The following is a 17,699-nucleotide window of genomic DNA, read 5'->3' on the forward strand; positions in this document are numbered from 1 at the left end:
GAATATAAAATCTGAAGGGTTTCGGATTTTATTTTTATTGACATTTTTTTTGATATTTCAGCAATCACGAAGTAATAATGGAATTTTAAATCGAAAAAATTTGATCCTTTATTGTCAGAAGGCCGGGGATTTAAATGATGGCTAGACCGGATTTCTAAATGAAAAGAAATCTAATTCAGCGTAGTATTACGCTAGATCGAAAAGAATAATTTTCTTATTTTTGTGAGTGAGCGATTTTATTTCTTGCTTTCCGTGTTCTGTAGAATAAAAGATATAAAATAAATTGCATAAAATCTTTTTTAATGTATATAATTTTGTTTAAATGCACTAAAAGTTAAAAAATAGTTTTTTTTTTAGGTATCGTAATAGTCTTAATCAAAGGGCTCTCATATACGAATTGTATTTACGCATTAATAACATTTCAAGGTAAAACAATACAGAAATATAATAGTTAAGAATTTTTATATTTAATTCTCTTAAGGGAATTCAAATATAAAATCCGTCACTGTTAGCAGTCACACGAACTTAGTTTTAGTCACGTTTTGGTCAAATGTATTATGATAGCTGACAAAGCATTTCATATTTTTAAACCATTTGATTAAAGTTGCTTATTTAAAAAAATATTTTTAGCCCAAAGGGACAATTTTCCCATATGAGCTATTAATTTCGTTTTGGCATTTTGCGTTGGTTCACAACAAACGGCGTTTTACTTTTCAAATGTTGCCACCAAATATTAGAGTCCTGCATTATATTTAAAGAAATTAAATAATGAAGAATCTCCATGAATATATGTATGTTTCTCGTAGTGTGAAAAAACAAGGATACCTAGAGACATCAAATTCTGAATAACATAGTCCTCCACTCGAATATGGGCATTCGGAAGTACGAATTTGGAATTTGTTTTATTATATGTTTCAAACTTTTTAAAACTTTAACGAACTTTTTATTAACAAACTCAACGATCAAAGCGAGCAGTGACAAGACCTTACGAAAAAAAAATATCTCCAGCGAAACCAAACTGTGCATCGGAAATTCTAAAAATATGTTCTTTTAAAATTATTCTGTGATATTGCTCTTGAATTGAATTTTATGGTTTAGGTGCGAAGAACATGATATTTAATAAATACAGGTAACACGCAAAACGTTAAAATCGCCCCATTGGGCGTAATATAAAGTCTGTAAGCTTTCAGATTTAAATTTTTTTTATATACATTTTATTCAAAATACTGAGTTTGTATATTTCCTGTAAGTTTATGAGTAAAGTAACTTATACTTGCTTATTTCTGATATAAACTCTACAGTGATAATTACTATATTTCAACTTTACATTTCTCTTGCAAGAAATTGCACTAAAAACTGCGCTAAAAATGATCTAACTGAAGGAAGAAATTTTAACTAAATTATTGATTTTACCATTTTTACTTCAAACTCGATATTCTGAAAAACAAGTTTCTATAGGGCTTCATATTATCCCATTTATAGTTACGGAAATCATTCTATAAATATGAGACATTAATTTTTTTTTATCAAATTTAAACTTTCTATTATACGCGTTTCGCTACAAAACTTTCCATTGTTGAAATTTTCTGACTTGAAAAAATTTCTTGAAAAGGTTTTGTTTCGAATGGAATGCAATGTGGTTGCCAGTTATTTACTCGCTCGAAGCAGGCTATTTGTGATTTAAGGAGACAATTTGTTATGACTAAGAAGAAAATGAAAATTTTTCTTGGTATCAGAAAAGAATTAATGGAATAATTGTGTGAAAATGATAAAGAGGAATTGAGTTTAGTCAAGTGAAATAGAATTTATTCTGCAATACATTGCGCTAAGATATTCTATCCTCTAAATTCGAAGATTAAAATATGAAATACCGATTTCATCCCGAAGTAAGGCGCTGCCGAAGACCATTTCAAATTTTCTAAAGCAAGTTCTCTTCACCGAGAGCTAACTTAGAGAGACTCATAGATGTAAGCTAAATATGTTAATTAGGATTATGAAGTTAATCAAAATTACATCGAATCTTGAGAAATTTATATGTAGGTCAAATTTTCTTTTGAAATACATCCAGTTTTTGCCCCAAATCAACATTACTGTAAGAGTGAATTTTGCTTAATTGTAATCTATGAGAAGCAATCATCGGATTTTAACATGTTTTTGCTATCAGAACCTCTTGATGTTATTTTTTCAACAGCTTTCTTGATGTTATTTTTTCAACATCTTGGGACATATGCCTGTTTACCTATGTTATACGCCAGGGTTCCCCGTCCTTTGTCACCTGTCACCTGTATGGGAGAACAGAATAATAGAAAAAAAGAGCAGTGTTGATAATTAACACTGAGCCATTAAGATCCTTAAATTAAATGTCCTTAATTCAGGTCCCTTTAAATGAAATTTTAATATTACAAACGATCAACCGGAAGTGATGGTACTTTAAGCTCGTTGCTACCCCGCCATGTTGGAAGAAAGTAATGTGCACGTCACATCAGATCTTTTGATGAAAAGCACACGGCTAGAATCCTTTTTACACACACACCAACAGCCGAGCGTTTGTCGCTGAACACTGGTAGTACGAGCCGAGGTCCGAATCCCGGGCTGTCTGCATGGACATTTTCGTGGTTTTCTCCATGTGTAACATGTATACGAGCCACTTTCCTTTACAAAGTCCTCCACGAAGGCCTCCCTCCCCTTAGGCAAATAGCCTTCGAGGCTATGCCATAATCACATAAACCTCTTTACACACGGGTAACCACAGAGTTGGCTTGAATTCTGACTCGGATCTAACTGTCCCGATTCAGCGGTCTTAACCACTTAGCTTTTCTGAACGTAAATCTGGTTTTATGAGCTTATTCAGAATCTTAAATCTGGCTTATTTAAATCTAGTTTTTTTAAGTAAAAATGGGCTAAATTTTAATTAAAATCAAATGAATTTTAAATCTGAATAATGGAAATTTAAAGATTTGAATAACTGAATAAGTATTTTAGGAGTCATAAAATAGAATGATACAAATCTATCTTATAACACTTAAAACAGTATTTCGTTTAGATAATTCTCATAAATGTCAGTTGTGTGTTCAATTTACATGCATTCAAATTCACAGAAATGTGTGTACGTTCTGTGAAATGTGGTTACCTTCACACTTCATCAATGTTTTGAAATGAAATGCAGTCCTCATATATTTCGAAACAAGAAAAAAAGGATTTGTACCACTTTCAAAATAATCAGACCTTATAGTTAACGATATAGTTAAGCAACATAAAGTAATGAAAAAAGAGAAAAATAATAGAAAAGAATGTTTCATTGCAATGCTTTATAAACTTTTGTAATATTCATAGACCTTTTCACTGATCTGTAAAATGGTTAATATGCTAACGTTAGCTATATCTACCCGACGCTAAAATCTCAAAATTGCATTTGTCTGCATTTGCGAAGTTATACAGCACTTGATATGAAAGTAATTAATAATTTATCTTTTGGAATATATTTCAGATGTTATATTCAAGATCTAATAACTGAAAACGCAGACTACAGATAATAACAAGCGACGGGAGAAAAATAGTAAGAGTATTTTCACGATTACAAAATTCAAATGTTACTAACTCTGCTAAGATACAAATTTATTAATGACAATTTCATTTATTTGTTAATACACTATTTGCAGATATGAGGAGTGGAAAATATTTTATTCAGGAACAGCAGTGATGTCGAATAAGACTTGCATTCTCCTTGTTTGGTTTAGTATTTCAGTTAATTTGGCGTGTTGCTGGAATATCAACGGTAGGGTTTTCTCCCTCCCCTCAGCTAATTTGCGAAGAATGTTTTTTGGATTGTTCTGGAGGTGCTTTTTAGCATGGTAATGAGGTCTTACCGAAAAAAAAAAGAATATAAAAGAAATGCCTCATCAGGAATTGCAATCAAAACTTAAATTGCCTTTCTTGTTCAAAACAGTCCACCTTTTTTTTTATTTATTTATAATTTTTTATAAAAAAGACAAATTACTGGGTTTTGTTTATTTTTTACCCTCTTTCAGGAGCATCCATTGATTCCGATAAATCCTAGGAGGAGAGTGGGAAGGAAAAATCGTTGGAAAAAATTTCGTTTCCTAGTTCCTCATTACTTAACTAACGTCTTGACTCCCTTAAATTCCTTTTGCCGTCACCGTCACTAAAATAGATCGTTCTGGAGGGAACTCATAAATATTCTAGCCGCGGACCGGGAACAACAAAAGGGGCCCCGTGCTCTGGGAAGGTAGAAAGGGGGTGGTGACAGGGACAAGCAAGAAAAGAACTAGCGTTGTCTTGACTTGGCGAAGGCTATTAAGAGTGCTGATCTGCTTTGGGAAATCTTCACACGTACAGCACGGAAAGCATCAAGTGTTCGGGAACTGTGCCCGATCCTTAATGCAATAGAATTGCAGCAGACCTGCGATACCTTTTGGGACTCAGCCGGTCCGTCTGTTTTTCCGTCAGAGGTTAGATGGCGTCTGCATTGGTTCTCTTGTGATTTATCGGCTAAATAAGTAACTTTTTTTTTTCTGAGATCAAAGTAAAGGTATTTTTTTTCTGAATATCTGCCAATACTTTTATCTCTATCTCAGTTTTTTTCTTTTCTTCTTTTTAATTATTTTAGTGCATTTTATCCGTTTCTGTCTCATCAATAGGTATATTTTGTTTTATTGTATATCACATTTTTCACAACTCGAGGGCTGTACTGTTTTAATCTTGTATTGATCAACGGTATTTTGTCTGTCGTATTTACTCATTTATTGTTCTCGTAACATTTCGAACTCTAATAATATCATTATAATCTACAGTGCACCCTGTTTGCTGTTTACAGGTGTGGACCAATTAAAAAAAAATCGGAAGGGGAAGTATAAGCTTTGACATGCGTCATGCATGTGACTGACGGAATGTAAAACTGACGACGGAATGTAAAATAGTGAAATATAGCACTCTGAAAATACCAACGCCGTCTTAATACAGTAACTGCGCATCTATATACTCTTAAATAATTAAATTTAGTTCTTAGCCAATCGGATAATACAACTGAGCACTGAGAGTTCGACCAGGTTACAAATTCTTGTGAATTAGCTAGCTGAATGTGTATTTGTCCACGGGTAACCTGAATGCTTGTCAGTTGCTCGTAGAAACTCTTCATAAAGGTATATATTTTTTTAATGAGATAGTTCTCAAGTGCTTTGTCATAACCGATTTAAAAAGACAATTGTTAAGTTTGTTTATTCCGCTCTAGCATTCTTCTTGTTCTCCTCAGTTTCGTATTGTTGCAGCCTTTGTGTTTATAAGGCTGATGTTTATTACAGTATTGGTTCCAAAGTATAAGAGTAGTGACGCCGGTAAAGCTTAGAAACTAGTAGTATGCTGATAGTGCTAGGAAAATGAAAGATTTTTTTACTTTTCCTATCCGAAGTATTTCACTATAAATACAGAAACTGCATTTTGTTTTCAGTTTACATTTGAATTTTGCGGCTTAAGTTAAAATTTCTCAATCTTTAACTTTTGAGCATTTGAAGAGAGGGGAAAAAAGGGAGAATAGTGTGCTGTAGAGCATGTTTCTCACTAATTTATCTGTGGCATATATTGTAGTATAATATCTAGTATACTTTTTTAAATGTTTGTAATACCTTATACAGCATAATAAGTAAATTTGACACTAGTTATATACGTTACACGAATACTTATGTTTTTTAGGTTTCATTATTTGCGGTTTCACGCGTCCATGGTAACTTATTATCCATGCATACGTGGATGTTATTACATATTGAATTCAGTTGAAACTAATATTCGTAGTATAGTCTTTTTTTTGTATTCAGTAGTAAAACTACATTTATTAGTTAAGATTTCAAAGGCACAATTTTGTTTGATATAATTCCTTAGCTTATGAACCTTTTTTTTTGCACAGGTACTACAAAATTTGTATATTTTACGTTTAAAAAACTGGCAATTAATTTTTGCAATATTTCAAATCTATTTACTTATTGAAATCAACACTCTTAAAATTCACACACTCGTTCAAGTAAAGCGAAGAGTCTCACTTTGTGACTCATTTAAATTATAAGCTATACAGTTTATTTAGAATCGAAAGTGGAAACATGTTTCTAACTTATAGGCCGAGGATTAGAAGATTGTCATCAGATATATGGTCGAATTGGGAACGCAAATAGAAAGTTCTTAAGGAAATTAAAATGTTACTCGATCGAAAACACAATAGCACGTAAAACAATGAAATACAGCCCACAGAATAGGAGTATGAGAAAAGAGTATATGAAACTGAAAAGAAAAAAAATATTGCCTTATAAAATACTATGTGTGCTGAAGATAAAAGCCCACAAAATGAAAGCCTTATTTGTATTTCAGCGAAAGTCTATTCTCTCTTCAGTTTCATATTTGCTTCGTTTTCGTATCTTTGACCGCTCATATTCTGAAATATATTGTCATTATCCAGAATTATAGTTACATATAAATAACCTATAAAACATTGCAAACTGGTGCTCTATAGGTTATACAGTTAAGTCTAATTATTCACATACAGTTATATTGCTAAGTCAGATTAAGAGAGTCTGGGACTCTAAGCAGAGTGTCCTTTTAGGTGCACAATTTTCGTTGCTTTTGTGAGGAGAAAGTAGGACTACTATAAATAATATAAGATCATGTTGAGGTCCCTAAAACTTATCGGCATAGACAATAAATAAGTTCTGATTGCAAAATCTGTAGTTTTAGTTGATTCTGATTGCTCTATCAAAAAAAAATATTCAACACCAGAGATAAGAATATTAGTTTTTTTGAATTATTTTTCTTTCGAAATTTTTGCTTAAAAATATTAATTAAACTTATCTGTTTATAGATTATTTTATAGAAACGTGTAAAAATTGAATGAAGATTCATGAAAAAAAAATGTACTGATGAACACTGCCACACCTATATAAAAGGAAATGGATAATAAATTTGAATAAATCATATTAAAATTTAATTACAGTTATTGTTACACTCAGTCATTAAATATGTCTGTTGCTATTTGCCAGTTTCACTGTACGTTAATAAGTTTATACGAAAAATTTATTAATTTACAACTAACTATGAATAATTATTTTATCCATAACATTAAACATGAATAATAAAAAGTGTTGGTGAATTTACTTAATTTCTGAGGACAGAAATGATATTTAATTTTCTGCTGGCATGATTCATATTTCAGAAAATTTTATCCGCGGTCACAGTACAAAGATAGACTAAACTCTGTAAAGAATATCCTACAGCTTGCAAAAGACTTAAAGAATGTGAAACCCTTATTCGAAGGAACATAACTTAAAGAGTATTTATACTTTAGAAACATAGAAAAGCATTTAAATTTTATTCTTTAAACGACGAATCAACAGTATTACTCCAAGTCGTTTGATTCACTACTTCTTCTTTCTCTGAACAGCAATATCAAAAATTTAAAAAAAATCATCATAGTATCAGCCTTGAATAGAGTTGTGGTTGGAAGCTTGATCATTTAAAGAATTTGAATGGAATAAGAAAATTCATTCATATTCTTTGTTTCAATGGTCACTAATGCCTTAGAGCGCCTTAGAATAGGCTTATCATATTCGCATCCTCCTAGAATAGGGTACACAACAGTCTTGCAGAGCATTTGTGTGTGACACAGAGAAAAATTGGGAAAAGATTAAAGAAAAATAACTTACAGGTGTTTTTCACTATGGATGGAAATTTTCCTTATGGATATATTTCTACCTGTAACGGACAGGATTTTCCAGTTAAATGAAAACAAAAGGGAATTCTTCATTTAATAATTATGCTGAATATCATATTCATAATCACATTCTCCAATTAACTTCAAAGAAGATCTAAATCTTCTGAAACTCAGAATGTTCTTCTTTTAGTTCCAAGGAGTTATTGTATTTTTTTAAACTCTGTATACGTTTATGTCATAATTCTTTCACGTGATCCAAAACTTCATGAATAAGCTTATAACTATAGTCCATTACTTTTGAAGCAGGAACTTCAAGGTTATTTCCTCCCTTCCCGGTTTGTCGCCTTTGAGCATCTACAGGAAGAAAGTCGAGACACTTCCTTCGCCCCCACTTCATTTCCGTTGAGTGTATTGAGCGAATGACTTGAACTATAGTCTCAAATGAAACGGTGAAAAAAAAAACAATGCTGCGCAGAGATAACGACACGAGTTACGATCGCAAATGAAAAAATTAGTAATGGTCTTGAAGTGACTGTTTTAAAATAACAGACCATAGTGTCGTACATGTGAAATGCTAAGCACTTTTTATTAGCATTGGAAAATTGCCGAGTCAAAAACCAATTAAAATTTTGACAAGAATGGAAAAGAAGTACAATAAGTAAAGTATTTTCAGGACGTTTACATATTTAACAAGCTGAATTGTATAAAATGTAATTCTAGGAAGCATACTCTTTCATGTTGCAACATATTACTGATTTTATGCAAATTTGATAATTGTTTCCTTTTATTTTTATTTTAATCTACTTTTATCTTTCTAAGTATGTATCAACCATTTTAAAAAAATTAAATACATTTAGGCCAAAAAGGCAAACAAAAAACTTCCTCATTTGAATTATCTATAGATCAAGTACTAATAATATATTTACTGAAGTAAATCAGATATTCACTTTAAACGTAATAAATAATCAAATAGAAAAATTAAGTACAATTATAACAAATTAAATAACACTCTTAAAAACTTAACATATTTATAATTTTGCAACAATTATTAATCTGAAGTTTTATAAAATTAAAATGTCTACACTGAAAAATCGTTTAATCTTGTTGATAATAAAGGGGAACTAAAAATAGATGTAACTGAAAAGAATCCAAACAGTATAAAAGTGATTGAGGCTCAGATCTGGCATCAACATTCCTTTTAATCCTATGCCAAATTTTAAAACATGGCCAAACCGTTTTAGTACTTAAATTTGCATGAACATTCAAAACTCTTAACTGTCGAATAATTAAAAAAAAATATGGGGAGGGTATTTAAGCATTTTTTAAAGCAATTTGAAGAGCCTTTTCATTAAAGAGAGAACTTTTTTTTTTTAAATGTTTGATCTGATAGCCTTTCTCTGGATTATAGGTCTGCATCGTGATTACCATGATAGAAGGACATTTCGTAAAATTTTCAGACATAAATTGATTTCCATTACTTTCCAGAATCCTGGTGTGTTTGCGCTTAGAAAGAGCTTTTTTCAACTTACCAAAGGCATAATAATCCATAGGTGAAACGTCAAGGGACTTTGCAAGACTACGTTAAAGAGTATATATACAATATGTATTTCCCAATTAGCTCTTTTCGAAGTATGAAATGTTACTTTGTCTTGATGGAGATTAACACTTTGGAAGTTATTGGGCTAAGGAAATGAAATTTCTTCTTTAAACACTAGACGTAAAACTTCATATAGCACGTTGAGTTGGTTTTAATATTTTCCCCCCGCTTTTCTTATTTTTAATTTCCCATTGTAAGAGAGTCTTGCGGACAATCATAAATCCCTTACCGAAACTTTCTTCTTTGACGGAACCATGTTCGTACGCTTTTTTTTTTCTTTCGTTTTCGATAATAAATAGACATTTTGATGTTACAGTCGTTTAGGTAAGCCTTTGCTTCAGCAGCCGTCACAATGTATTTCCATTTATCGCCTGCTAAATAGTTTTCATACAAGGTTCTTAAAAAATTGTTCTATGTTGAACCACATGCCTCGGCCATAGCTATGAACATTTTGTTTTTTACCTTCTTCAAGTTGTAAATCTTGGTTTATTATTTTATTTATTGTTGCTAGAGATGCATTTAAAGACTGGAATTAATTTCGGGGTCGGTGGTTTTTCTCTTTTTAGCAACGGTTTTAACTTTAGAGACATTAGAAATAGTACGTACCTTTTTCGCGTATTAGTTTAGAGGTCTTTGTTCCATGCAGAAGTAATGATTGACCATTTTCTCTTTCCGAATAATAATGGTGCTTATTTTGAACTCAGAAATTGGAATTAGGGAACTGGAATATTTCTCTTCGGAAAGCGCAAAAACTTATTTTTCAGTTTACAGTTTGTTTACATGCGACATTTTGAAAGAAGGATAAATTTAAAAGTAGCGGATAACAGTTCTTGTTGCAGATGATAATCTGATACCAAAAATCGTATTTCAAAATATTTGTTTTTTTAATTATTTATGAAATCGTGCAAAAACTGTGTAAACACCTATACATATTAAAAATATCTACTTTAAATTGGGTGGGAAAATTTTTATAAATTATAGTAGTTGAAAAATGTTTTCGAAAAATGTATATTATTTAAAAATAAAAATTTAAAAAATAATTGAGAAAACTGTCTGAATTTTACATGGAATAAACTTCAGTTTTAAATTACAAAAGAAGAAAGCAAGAAAGTTTTATTAAAAAAGATACTATCAAATACAAAATTCAATTAACAATTTTGAGCTTAAATTTTGGGTGCTAACTTTTAAAAAACTGCTCGTACTTTTTAATAATATTTGCACACTGACGTCATTTGAGCTGTCTAATCGGGGAAAAATCAGCATTTTACTTCAGAAAAAGTTTGATTTTGTGCCAAATACGTATGTTAGGCAATGTTATATGTAAATCTATTATACATTTTAAGTTGCGCTTTTGAAACCTGAAAACGACAAATTGAATTTCGTCGATCGACACCTAGAAAAAGAACTACTGAACTGTCCAATTTCTTTTTTTTTTTTTTTTTTTTTTTGGAGGGGGTTTCACTGTACACGCGCAATGTAATATGGAATAACCAACATTACTACCAAAAATAGTGTACCTTTAATTGTTAGGTTAGTTTACCTTAATTGACGAAGGCAAACCACATGAGGGCTAATGTACCTAAAGAGAAAGATGTCTTCGGGGAGGGCTTTCTAAGGGGTATTAACTCATATTGATATCACCTATAGGAAAAATTACGGAAACACTCTTGCAGCTGGGTCGTATATGGGAATTTGATTCCAGATCGATATACTAATATTCAACGGCTTTAGCCATTTGGCTCTTTGAAAAGTGGTGGACGCTGCTAAATATATCGTTCAACTTAGATTTTTCGGTTAGGTTTGGGTGAAATTTTATTTCGGATACCTGCATAACGCTAATGATATGTGTGGTTGCATAACCGCAAAATGAAAATAAAATATTTTACCAATAATAATTGAATCGAAATGTTATTTACACCAATAATAATAAAGCGATACTTTGTCAGTCTATTAAGTATTAAAGTAATTTTATTATTATTAATGTACTATCAATAGTATCATCAGTAGCTTCACTTTTCACTCTTACCTCTATCCCACTAACATGTAGTCCGCCGCTTCTTTTCCTATCTCAAATTGCATTGCTGTATTGTGTTTTATTGCACTGCGCACTAAGTAAAGATGATGTTTGCAAGTCCAGGATCTGCTTATTCATGAAAAATCTTCCTCTTCTACATGTACGTGAATACCATTCTAAATTCTGTTATTATATGTATAAAACATAATAATCGAGGCCAAAATAATCGTGTGACTAATTTTATTGGGACTTTCATTTCATTGCAATGGGCTGATTTATTTGATTACTTAGTTGCATACAGTAAAATACAAGATGGTTATTTTCCAAAAGTGAGGGGTGATTTCATAGATGATGACTCTCCAGGGAAATTTAAATGATGTGTGGAGAAAACAGCGGAAGCCCCTTTAGAACCAGCCCATTCACCAAGACTCAAACCCGAGTCGAATTGCTAATGTTCAGCAGCCGCACTAGGATAAACTGAATCCGAAAACATAATTAGCAATGAATAACTATACTTTCAGACATATTTTTATAAATTTAATAACAATGAGAGCGCATTTGAAATATTTCGACATTTAGTTTTTCTAATAAAGACTTGAAGATAATCTCTCTCTTTTTTTCAAAACACCACAGAATTTTTTAACTTTTTATGTATTTCTAAAAAATGAAGAAAAACTAAGATATCTCATATTATCCTTATTGCATTTTGGACAGCTTATATTTTTGAAAAAATAAATATTATACACCTAACTATTATAATTAAATAAATTACTTATCCCGTTACTCGAATATAAAGTAAATATTTGCGCAACATTCATAAGTTTCTTTCTTAATCGTTCATTTTCTTTTACTGTAATAATTGCATTAAGCATTCAAACTATAAAGCATCTGAATCACTAAATGTTTTTGACACAAACAGCAATACTTTGATATTTTTTCCCTGGTATTAGTTGGAGAGTGAGGACAGTTTAAATAGAAGAGAGAACTCTACAAAACATATAAATCATATATTGCTACGCCTTAGAGAATCTCTTATTATTTTTATTAAACTATTATATAGCGTTATTCTATGCATTAAGAGTAAGATATCCTATTTCGCGCTTTTAATAAATTTGTTTATTTAATTAAGGCTTGCGTTTGTTTTTAGAGAATTTTCTTTCCTCATTGGATTTCTTCCTCATAACTAGTCCTAAAACATTCAGAGTTATTAATTTGCACATATTCTATAATATTAAGTTAATTAATTTTCGTCAAATGAAAAGATTACTGTATAACAGATATGTTAATCTAAAAGATTTTGCTTCGTGTTAATGTTTTGTAAGTTTTAGGTACAATAAAATGAGAAAAACAATATAACCTTTTACAGTTGCAATACTTTTAATGAAAATTATATATACATATTTGTGATATATATATATATATATATTTGTGATATTATTCCCTTGCCTTAGTCAACTAAACCACACCTTCTTTTATGTTTGTTCTTGAAAACAGAGCTTCAGTCAGTGGTTGTTTAACTAGATCTATAGTTTTAGCCTATGCACGCTTCAATGAAGACGAAACATCTCGGAAATTTCTGTAAAAGTATCACTCTCATACATGACAATCTATACTGCGCCCCCCCAAAAAAAGGGACAGTTCTATATCTTCCGTTCTACCGGGCTTATTGACGAAATTCAAATTGCGTTTTCCATATCTCGAAAGTCTGACTTAGGATATATATTAGATTTACATATAGCATTGTTCTAATATAGGTATTTTGACACAAAATCTGACTTTTTGAAATGACATGCCAATTTTTTTTCCATATTTCGATTCCACGACTCAAATTATGCCTAGATATTAAATTTTGTAATTTTTCATGAGAAATTTATGGAGAAAGTTAAAGATGTATATTGGCGCATTTTTTATCAGTTTTCGGCAAGAATAATTCACTTGGCGAACTTCTTAATTTATAGCAAACTGTTTCCCTCTCTGTATTTCATTGTTCACCAGCGGGAAAAAAGTCATCGTTCGTTCTTTCAAATAATTTGAACAAAGTGCGTAAACCACATTTTTGTCATAATCGCTTATAATAAATACGCTAAATTTAATAACGCGTAGATTCGTGTATATCTTAAAAAATTCGGAATAAAAATTCTAATTTTTTGCAAGTATGCTTAGAAATACATTTACTTTAAGATGATGGCAAAATGTTTATAGGTTATAATTCAAATTTTTTTCAAAGAAATTATTAAAATTATTTAAAAATACAAATTAAAAAAATAAATCATAAAGAAATTACGAATCTTATTTGGAATGAACCTAAATTTCGAAATGTGAAAGAAAGCATCAAATAAGTTAAATAAAAAAAAGATATATTAATAAATATATATCAAATTCAATTAACATTGAGAAGTTAAAATTTTGAGAGCTAAATTTTTAAAAAGGACTCGTGCGATTTTTACAAAACTTGGAAGTTTGGCATAATTTGAGTTGTAGAATCGAAATATGGAAAAAAATTGGCATGTCATTTCAGAAAAAGTCCGATTTTATGACAAAATACCTATAATTATACGCTTTCGAGACATTAAAAACGCTAGTTGAATTTCGTCAATCAAAATAACATGTTTAAAATTTGAAATGAAGTTTGAAATAACATGTTTAAAATGAGCTTTCTTACGCTTTCTTAATAAGTAAACTGTAATTTGCTAACAATACAATATTATTTATTGTTGCGAATGCCATTTTATCGATGTTATTATCCTAGGATAAGACTTTTGATTAAGTCTTTTTATTTCCACATTAAGCTACTTAAATATTTTAATTAATTGAATTAATTGAGATATTTTAATTAATTGGATTATTTATAATAATTAGTCAATGGAACAAAGGCAGTCTTGGGTGTACATAATATTATTGTGAAAGGATGAATGACAATTTCTTTTTCCAGTTGAATGTATGTTCTTGGGAAACAAAATTTTTACTAACATTATTTATTTGAATTCTGTCATTCTATGGAGTTATATGAAAAGTTTTGATTTTATGGCAGTTTGCCGCATTCAATTTCTTTCGAGAAAATTATGTACGTCTGTAACATTCTAGCTGAATTAAAGTTACTTTGTTGGCTAGATCTTTATCTGAACTGTGAAGAGACGATTCTCTAAGTATCATCAACAATAATATCAACACTAATACGCATGAAGGGTGAAAAGGTCCTTTTATTCAACTCAAGAAAGACTTTGCAGTCTGTACTCCTGGTGCTTACAGACTAAGGCTATACTTTTAGCTGCAACTCAAAACAGAAATATAAAATTAAAACTAAGTTAAAAAATCAGCGGAAGCTGCACAGAGATGATTGACGCGAGCTGGCTCTTTGCCTTACCACCGACTTAGGCAAACCAACAGTTACAATAATACGCACGGCCGTAAAGTAGCAAGCTTAAATATCAGCGAAACAGCTTAGCCGAATGGCAGAACATGCTCTGTCTGAAGTAAGTCAGACACCAGCTTAAATAGTATCTTTCTACCCTACTTTGCATAACATCCAAAATTGAAATATCATTCTCGCAAGAAAGTGTGGGGTGAAAGCAAGATCAATAGGAAAGGTTGCTTCAAAATAAAATTAACTGTTAAGTAAATTTCATAAATCCTCACTCGTTTCTGGTTCTTTGAAAATATTGAAGATCATTCGGAAATTATAGATGTATAGGTATTGAACGACGATCAAAATCGAAACAAAACGCACAGAAAAAAAAACATAATTAAAATAAATGCTTTTTTTTAGTCTTTAAAAAACTGAATATTTGTTTTCATATAACTTTCATACTTATTTTTAACATAAAAATAGTATAACAAAGCTTTTTAAGGAATAAGGCTTCCTCACGATTATCATGGAATATTCAAAATAACTTTTTGAACTGAACTGGTTGTTGCCACACAGCGAATCTTAATAACTATGCAAAAACATTAAATCATGTAGCTACTCAGAAAATCGTAATAATTATATGAAAACGTTAAGTTACGTTCCCACTACAAATGGATATGTTTTAGCTATGTTCCTTTGAAACAGAAATAATAAAAATTTTTTATCGTAAATGTGCCAATTCTTGCCAGAATCTGTACGCATGTGCTTGAAACAAAAAAGGAAATAACTAGCTCAGCTAAAACTACTAGTAGGTGAAGTTCGGAGCGAAGTCAGCCTTCTAACTTTTGGCGCTCCATGTCTCTTGACGAACAGAAAGCTGTACCACTCTCCCTTTTCTATGAACCAGACGACCAATATACTGGCAGTTGGGAGGTGCTATTGCTTTTGAGGGTAATCGTGCTCATTACACTACGTTGACGAGGATCCTAATTGGACACATGAAGTGCCTTAAATTTGACTGGGGAAATAAGATGTACCCCATCTGTAGGAAATGAAATACTTGACAATTCACTCTTGAAAATATTCTCTTCTGTCAGGGATTTGTAAAAGAGAACCTATGGAAAAGACATACCTTCGTATTGGAAATATTGACGGCTCTTGGACTCATGGATCTGGTCTAGAGTAATTTGGCTAACCAGTTAGGATCAGTAACAGCAAGAACAACAAGGAAATGACAAATAAAAAATGCTTTAATCATTTAGTTTAAAAACGCATAATGCTCATATGTGCCGGATTATAAAAAAAGTATTATTTACGTATTTTTGCAATGATTTGCAAAACCTTAGATGTAGCAGACTGATTCACATAAAGCCGACCAAATTTTGGAAACATACTGAATCAAAACAGAAACAAAGTCGTCTGCCTTTGTTTCAAACTTACATGTGGCAGACTAAACAAATGATATTGTTCCGTGCGTACGGGTTCGTTATGAAATGAATGCACAAGTTCGAAGAAAAATGAACAAAAATTTATTATTATCACAACAAAAATGCTTAAATTTTCTCAAATTATCATGCAGTATTACAATATCTCACAGTAGTTATCTTTTAACTACTCAAATGTCCAATAGAACGTAATTCAAAACAGCTAAAGAACGCTAATCCGCGAATTCGCTACAATCAACAAGAGCAGTTTTCTAAACAACAACAAACTAAGCAACTAATACGAACTGAGATGTTTTCCTCCTTTTATAAGATTTTAAAAATCACGCGCTAGAATTTTCGAGTACTTTCTCGAAATCAAAAAGAGATATTTATTTATTTATTGCACGCGCTCTTGTATTTTCAATTTTCCGTCTTAGCTTTCTTTTAATATTCGTCACGCGCTGCACTGCGCGAGAAATAAAACCATTTAATTTATAATTGAACTAACATTAGATTTTTAAATACCAAATTCGTAACACTGCCCCCTTCCCAAGGACTGCACGTCCCGGCCAGTACAATCCCTGGACAGGAAGCTAAACTTACAACTGTGGCATAAATGCATTAATAAGCATTACATAAACAACATGAACAATAGATGCAATAAATAAAACAAATCAAATGCTATCAAATACAAATCAAGTACAAATCAAATACTAAATGCAAATCAAATACTAAATACAAATCAAATCAAATACACATTTAAAAACAAAAAGGACCATAGTCTTATACTATTTACAATTATTTACATTACGTACTATGGCCATAGTAATGAGCTAACCTGTCGTAATGAACGACTTTGGGTTTAGAGTTCGAAGACTTAGGAATCCGAACCACGACGTCATTCAGCCTGTTTAGGACTGTGTACGGACCATCCCAAGGTGACTGTAATTTCGGACAGAGTCCCTTCCGTCGAGTCGGATTCTACAACCACACCTTGTCTCCTTCGTGGAATTGATGTGTCGTATCGGGATTTCATCTTCTCCGTCGCCAAGTTGACTCGCTCTCGTGCAAAACTGTGCATCACTTCAAACTGGGCCTGGAGATCTTGAATACATTCCTCAGGCGATGAAGGAGCATCCAGAGGGCGACCAAACAAGAGATCACAAGGCAGACGAAGGTCACGACCGAAGAGCATCCGAACCTCTCTACCATGCCGTCCGACTGGGGATGCAATGGCGTCGTTTGAGTTTTGTCAATGCCGAGTAGTTTGCATAGTTCTTTGATTACTGCTGAGGCAAAATTCCTTCTCTGATCGGAATGTAACTGAAGAGGCACTCCGAACCTGGAAGTGCTGTATCATTACCTCAGCTACTGTGACAGCCTCTTGATCAGGAATAGGATAAGCTTCAGGCCACTTGGTGAAGTAATCAATGACAACGAGTATGTATTTGTTGCCATCAGCAGTTCGTGGCAGAGGTCTCAAGATGTCAAAGGCGATACGTTCAAACGGCGCACCTACGTTGTAACGTTGCAGCTTGCCTCGGCTGCGTTTCCTCGGTCCTTTCCGACCTGCACAGGCATCGCAAGATCGGCACCAATTTTGCAAGTCA

General features: G+C 31.9%; 1 protein-coding gene across 1 annotated transcript in view; it reads left to right on the forward strand.

Annotated features, from left to right (window-relative positions):
• The window catches only part of LOC118200141 (agrin-like), a 565,036-nt gene that overhangs the window by 59,123 nt on the left and 488,214 nt on the right, over nt 1-17,699 (forward strand). The window lies entirely within an intron of this gene.

This window comes from Stegodyphus dumicola, chromosome 2, assembly GCF_044657685.1.
Source record: "Stegodyphus dumicola isolate Sdum_Otavi_A_Nest chromosome 2, ASM4465768v1".
Lineage (NCBI taxonomy): Eukaryota > Metazoa > Arthropoda > Arachnida > Araneae > Eresidae > Stegodyphus > Stegodyphus dumicola.